Here is a 7,854-nt window from a genome sequence, read left to right as displayed (position 1 = left end):
AAAAGCATTTATCCCTCTTCTGTCCCTTTTTCCTTCTCTTTTCCTCTGACTTTTAAAGAAACTGAGTCAGTTAATTTGAAGAGTATCCCACAGTCTAGATTTGTTTGTTTTCTTGTGGGGTCATTTTGTTTATTCCTTTTCCTGTTGTATTTGCTGTAGACAGAGGTTACCTCTAGATGCTTGTTTGGACTCAAGTTTAGCATTTTATAGCAAGGGTAATTTATAGGTGATGCTATGTGCTTCAAACTAAGTCACATCAGGAGGCACATAGTGTCTTAAGTCCCACTTTTAGTTCTGCTAAGACTGATCAACAGGTTCAAGTGTTGATAGCCTGATCTCTCCATTGACTTTTCACTGATGGTTCATCCATTGTTAGTTTTTGCCTAAATCACTTTTCTTCATTAGAGTTTGAAAATAGTGATTTTTCTCATTCTATCTTTCATTGAAAATTTATGGAGTTTATTTAGAAAGAAGAACTTTTCTTCCCTTCTCAGTAGGTCAATTTGGTTAGTCTATAATGTAGCTTATATGGGAAAAGCAGAATAAATGCTTACTTCTTTCCTTTTAATTGCCAGTCTTTAAATTAAGGTATTGGTGTTTAGTTACTTTCAGTGATATTCAGCAAGAAATTTTCTCTGCCCCCTCACTTTCGAGTTCTCTTTCTTTTTCTACCTCTGTCTCTTCTAAAGGATCATTTTGAAGCCAGGCATGGTAGCACATGCCTGTAGCCCTGGCTATTCTGTACACTGAGGCGGGAGGATGCTTGAGCCCAGGAGTTCAAAGTCAGCTTGGACAACACAGGGAAATCCCATCTCTAAATAATAATTATAATAAATATTATTCATAAGACATTAATGGTTTCAACCAATTCTACTCATTATTCTTTTCGATTCTCAAATTGTCACATCTTCAGCCAATTGGAGGTCCTTCATGTTGGCCACTGGGTCCTTTGGTAAAGACCTTGATTCCTAATCCACCAAGATATCCCAGGCTTATATTGTGTAATTTCTGCCTGTAATGTGAATTCATTTTTTTCTATGAAACCTTTGTCCCTTTTAGTAGAGACTGGTCTTAAAATGCTACAAATTGGCCCAGGCTTTGCTTATTGTATTAGTCAGCTAGGGGTTCACAAAAATCAAATAAAAGTAATTGATATAACTTAAAGCAGGAACCATTTATATTGGACTTGGTGGCTTAAATAACAGAAATTTATTTTCTCACACTTCTGGAAGCTAGAAGTTCAAGATTAATGTTCCAACACGGTTGGTTTGTGATGAGGCCTCTCTTCCTGGCTTACAGATGGCCACCTTCTTACTGTGTCCTCACATGTTTTCCCTTGTGTGTGCACAGAGAGAGAGGACTGCAGCATCTTTTTCTGTTCTAATATGGATACTAGTCCTATTGGTTTAGGATCCTACCTTTATGACCTCGTTTAACCTTAAGGACCTCCTTAAAGACCTTATGTCCAAATACAGCCACATTGGCAGGTAGGCCTTCTACATGTGAACTTGGGAACGTTAGGGCATGGAGTGGGGCAGTGGGGAGGTGTGGGGGGTACAATCTAGTTCATGATACTCATTTTTTTAGATTGCTCTTGTTTCTAGGCTTTTTCGGTGACAAAGCTAAGAACTTATTTTTGAAAAAAAAACCAATTAGACGACAGGAATTCATGTTCTTTGTAATTCAAATATAAATACAAATGAAAAATATAATAAAAATTATGGGGTTTTAACTTAATTTCTTTTATTTTATACTTGTACCTTTTTTCTTTTACACTGAAAATCTTGGTTCCTAACAGTAGTAACATAATTACTTATTTACATTTTCCTATCATATACATAAAATAATTTTAAAATAATACCACTATTACCACTACTATTGAAAAAAGATTAACATTTCTTTTGTTGACCTAACGAGAGAAACTAAGGCAAAATTAATATAAGTAGAGTTTATTTGGGCTAAATTTGAGGGCTGCAACTCAGGAAACATAGACACAAGTTGTCCTGAATATATGCTCCATTTAGCGCAGAAGTGGGTTTTTAGATGAAAAAGAGGAGTTCCAAAGTTTGTTTACCAATAATTTACATTAAAATAATATAGGCTGTGTTATTCTTTGTATCACAAATTCCAGAAACATGAAGATAATGGGTGAGGGTCATATTGTGCAACTCCAGGTACCATTTTAGGTAATTTATCAGCTACTCTGGAAACTAAGGGAAGGAAAGAAAGAACAAAATACCATGAAACAATTGTCCCTGGGCATGGGGGTACGGGGTCAGGGGACACATGACTAAAGTCTCCTACGCTAGTCTCTCTGGGCTGGATAAAATTTTCATACCTCACATTTCTCAGACTGCTCTGAGCTACTTTTCTTTCTCACTTTCAAGTTCTATTTGTCTTAGGGTATATTGCAATAAGGACATAGAGTCTTTCTTAAATGACTTGAAATAATGCTTTTCTCTGTGTGGTTTTTGCCATCCATTGGTAGGCATTTTGAATAAAGAATTGTGCTCATTTATTATTTCAGAATTTATTTTTTAAATTAAGTTTTCAAGAAGGCAAAACATTTGTATTTCCAAAATCAAAACTATATAACATGGAATATTCAGAAAATCTTAACTTTGTTTCTGTTTTCTCCATCATATCTAACCCCTTCCCTTCTAGATGAGGATTTTTTTAAATTAACATTTGATTTATCTTCCCTGGGTTTGTTTTTGCTAAGCTGACAGGATAGTTTTAACAATCAGCTGTGTGTCTTTCTATTTTTTGTTTGTCGATATTCCACTGCCATGCCTCACTGACTTTTATCTTTGTGTTCTACATAGTCTAATGAAATTTGTCCTGGTTTTGTGTTAAACATTTTCTTATTAATAAGCTCATTTTGAATATTTGCTTTTCTTTCAAAGTACAAGCAATCTTCAAAAATATAATAAATAAAAAAGGTATTGTCCCTAACTGAATAGAATAGCATCCAAGACCTATTCTCTGAAGTTTTACTAGTTACTATAAATCATTCATTCTTTTAGGTGAGGAAATACAGCAATAAGAAAAAAAACCTGACAAAATCTTAGTCATGAGGGAGCTCACATTTTAGTTAGAGTAGACAGACAATAACCAAGTACATAAATACATATATAAAATAAATATGCTATAGGCCAGTTGTATCAGTTTCCTAATGCTGCCATAATGAAGTAACACAAATTGGGTGGATAAAAATAACAGAAATTTATTCTCTCACAGTTCTGGAGGCTGGAAATCTGAAATAAAGGTAACGGCCAGGCCCTGCTTTCTCTGAAGCTGCGAGAGGAGGGTCCTTCCTCGTCTCTTCCAGCTTCTGGTAGCCCCAGGTGTTCCTTGGCTTGTGGCAGTGTCACTACAGTCTCTGCCTCCATCTTCTTAAAGGCATTGCATTCCCCCTGTGTGCTTCTCTGTCTTCACAGGGCCAGACTCTCATAAAGACATAAGTCATATTGGATTAGGAGCCCACCCTACTCCAGTAGGACTTCATCTTAACTAATTACATCTGAAATGACACTATTTCCAAATAAAGTCACACTCTGAGGTCCTGGGGGTGGGGACTTCAATATATCTTTCCAAAGAAACACAATTCAATGTATAACATTAGTTACTGGTAAATATTGTAAAGAAAAATAAAATAGAGCAAGGAGATAAGGGGGATAGAGATGATGTGGCAGGAGTATGGGAAGAAGGTGAGATGCAATCAGATCCTGGACATGTTTTTTTGAAGATATATTTTTCAGAAATCATGGATAGACAGAACATGCTACCGAGGATTATTCCAAGTTTCTTAGTCCAAGCAAGAAAGAATAAAGGTACCATTTGCTGAGGCAAGAATAAAGAAGTGGAAGTTTTAAGGGAATAATTAAGATTTAGGGTTTTGATTAATTTTAAGATGCCTGTTAGACACACAAATGCAGATAATGAGTGAGCAGTTGGATTTACAAATATAGACTCTACAGGAGAGGCTTGGACAGGAAATATAAATTTTGGAGTCACCAGTGATTGATGATATCAAAAACCATGAGACTGTATGAGGACACAGACAGATTGAGTAAGAATAGCTCTGAGTATCACCAAAGTTTGGAGACTGGAAAAATAAAGAGCATAGAAAACTCAGAAATGTTGGCTAGTGAGACAGGAAAAGTATTAAGGCAATATTCTGAGTCTTGAAGGAGCTCAGGAAATTTCACCCCAAAATATGACTCCTTGGTATAAAGAGTATTTTGAATTAAGTATTTTGAGAACAATGAATACTGATAGACCAGATAAAATAAACATGGAATTAACCATTGGATATGGCAATGTGAAGGTCATCTGTGACCTTGACAAGAACTGCTGACAAGAGTGGTAGGATGAAAATTTGACAATATAGTAGGTTTACAAGGCAATGGAAAGAGAAAAATTGGACACAATAAGCATAGATGAGTCTCACAAGGTGAAATTTTGCTAAGAAATGAAGCAGAGAAACAGAACTAGCTGGAATGGAAGTTGGATTCAAAGAGGTACTTTTTGGATGACCAATAAAGGGAAAAATTTGTGATATAGGAGACAGAGGGACAATTGCACATGCAATTGAGTAGATATGAGGGGATGGGATCTAGGGAGGCATTGACCTTCATTTGAAGCTACAACTTCTATCTCCAGTTGCAGCAGGGAAGCCAGGACATCAGTGTGGATTTAGATGTAGGTGAGTTTGCAGTTTTGTTGCTGGAAGCATATGAATAGCTTCTGTTTTTGCAGAGAAATAGGAAGCAGGGTCATCAGCTGAAAATGAGTCCTCCAAATTAAGGCCAAGATGAAGGCTTCAATATGTACACTCACTCATTTCGTAATAGCACAATGAAGACTTACTGTCATCATCTATCACTTACTTTCTATACTCATCATACACAAATCTCTATTACAATATTTTTAAAGACTTTGAAATTTTCCACTATGAAAGTTTATTTCTGAGTTTCCTTAAGGAAATAAGAAAAGCATGGTAATAGGGATGATTTACTTCATCATATAAAATTTAAATGTTGTTTTTTGGGATTTAAAAAAGAAAATGCTCATTATAGATATGATGGTCTATAAGGCAAACTTTTATAAAACTTTGATAATTTCTGTAACCATAAAAATGATCTATTTCAAAATAAAAGAGCCTCGCTCAATTCTACTCATCTGGGTAGAAATTAAAAAGTAACTAAATAAAGCAGAAAAGACAAGAAACAAACACTGGGAAATATCTTATTTCACTTAGTAAATTAGTTAATAGAAGGAAACAATGAAAATTATTTAAACAAAAATTTCCTTTAAGGTATTATCAGTAAGATATCCATTGGTAGATTAGGAGGAAAACTCACATTATATCCAAAAAAGATAACATTTGTTTTATTATTTCCTATGACAAATATACAATCTAAAATTTATCAAAACAAAGCTCTTGACAGAAGCATCCAAGCTTGAATGCTCTTGAATAAAACATTTCTAACAAAAGTTTTCAAAGAACATATTGTGTTCAAAATTAATTTTTAAAAATTTGCACCTCTGTCTATATTGACATTTGTAGGTCAAATCCTTGATAGCTTCCTGAGTACATACTAAATTGTGTGTATCTGCAGGTGTATTCAAAAAGAGGTAGGAGAGTAGAAAGTAAAAAGTTTATTGTTGGAAAAAAAATACATGATTCTAGTTTTGAAGAGTTTATAGTCTGGTTGAGGAGACCATATATAGAGGAAAATGATGCACATATTTTATGTAAATGAATATAATTTAAAACACATACAAGTGCAAGCTAACACAGCAAAGTGAGCTCCTAAGTGCCTGGCACTGGAGTGAGGACTTTTGAATGCTAATAGAGGAGAGTACATAGAATTTAGTTGTAATAAGATGCTGGATATGGCTCCCTCGGCAGCATTTAAAATTGCTAACCATTCCTTCTCTAGTATTCTTTATTTCTTAGATTTTGTGATACCATTATTACCTAAATTTCGTGTTTTCTCTCTTCCTTGGCTTCTTTTGCCTGCTCTCCTTTATCTTAGGAAACAAGACTCAGGTATTGATTTATCTTCTTTTCCTATCTTTCTTTTTTTTCTTTTCTCTTTTCTTTTTTTTTTTTTTATGAGACGGGGTCTTGCTCTGTCACCCAGACTGGAGTGCAGTGGCCTCATCATAGCTCACTGCAATCTTAAACTCTTGGACTCAATTGATCCTTCTGCCTCAGCCTCCTGAGTAGCTGGGACTACAGGTGTGTGCCACCACGCCCATTTAATTTTTCTTTCTTTATTTTCCTTTTTTTTGGTAGAGATGGGGTCTCGCTCTTGCTCAGGCTGGTCTTGCATTTCTGACCTCAAGCAATCCTCCCACCTCAGCCTACCAAAGTGCTAGAATTACAGGCATGAGCCACTGCACCCAACTTGATTTATCTTGTATTTATCTATTATTGTTGCCAAAGTTACCTTCTTTGGCAACAACAATAGATAACCAGTACTGTTATATTAATCATTGTTCTGAATACATTTTATCACTTGATCCTCACAATACCCCATCAGGTAGGAATTATTATTACTGTCATCTGGCAATGAGGAAATTGAAATCAAATTATTTGCCTAACTAATGTGTCCAATACCTTTCCAAAGTTTCTGTGCTGCTCATTTTTAGCATAAAGTCGATTTCTTATTTATAAAATATAACATTTTTTTCTGAATACAAAAGTAATTTATGAGTGTCTGTATTAGTGAAGATTCTCCAGAGAAACAGAACCAACAGGATGATTTATAGTGGAGAATTGGCTTACACAATTATGGAGGCTGAGAAGTGCCAAGATGTGCAGTCAGCAAGCTGGAGGCCTGAGGGTAGAGTTCCAGTCTGAGTGCAAGTCTGAAGACAGGAGGAGACCAATGGCCTAGCTTGCAGACAGCTGGGCAGAGAGGGAATTCTCTCTTGCTCAGCCTTTTTGTTCTACAGTTCATCATTTATCTGCAGTTTTACTTTCCATGGTTTTAGTTACCTGAGGTCAATCATGGTCTGAAAATATTAAACAGAAAATTCCAAAAAAACAATTCATAAGTTTTAAATTGCACGCCATTCTGTGTGGCATGATGAAACATAATGCCAACCTGCTCTGTCCCCTGGGGATGTGAATTAGCCCTTTGTTCAGTGTATCCATGTTGTATATGCTACCCACTTGTTACTGTATAGGAAATAACATAGTGTATACAGGGTTAGGTATCATCAGGTTGTAGGCATCCACAGGGGGTCTTGGAATGCATCCCATCCCCATAATGAGGCATTAATGTATTTAAGCCTTCAATGGATTGGATGAGGTCCACCCACTTGGGGGAGGGCCATCTGCTTTATTCAGTCTACCAATGAAAATGTTACCCCTCCTCCAGAAAATGTTTAAATATTTGGATACCCCTTGGCCCAGTCAAATTGACACATAATATTAACTATCTCAGTGTCATAAAATTTTGAAAACAATATGAAAACATGAATTGGTAATACTGCCTCTCTTATCATTTATACCATCATTCATTCTGTTCCTGTTCCACTAACCTGCTTTCTGCCTTTCAAATAGACCAAGTGCTGACCCACTTTGGTCTGCCCATTGCTGTTTTGTCTGTTCAGACTATTTTTCTTCTTATTGCTTAAATTTTAACTCAACTGTCACCTCCCACCAAGACACACAACTTGGTCACCTTATCTAACATAGCACTCAACCCAACTCCCAATCTTAATTGGAGAAACTCCCGTTCACTCTTTATTTTGTTCTCCTGTTTCTTTCTGGAACTTATTATCTAACACTATCTTATTTATTTTTATTTTATTTATCTTTTGTGTTTATTATCT

The sequence above is a fragment of the Eulemur rufifrons genome, chromosome 19 (genome assembly GCF_041146395.1).
Source record: "Eulemur rufifrons isolate Redbay chromosome 19, OSU_ERuf_1, whole genome shotgun sequence".
Lineage (NCBI taxonomy): Eukaryota > Metazoa > Chordata > Mammalia > Primates > Lemuridae > Eulemur > Eulemur rufifrons.
This window is presented reverse-complemented; position numbering follows the sequence as displayed.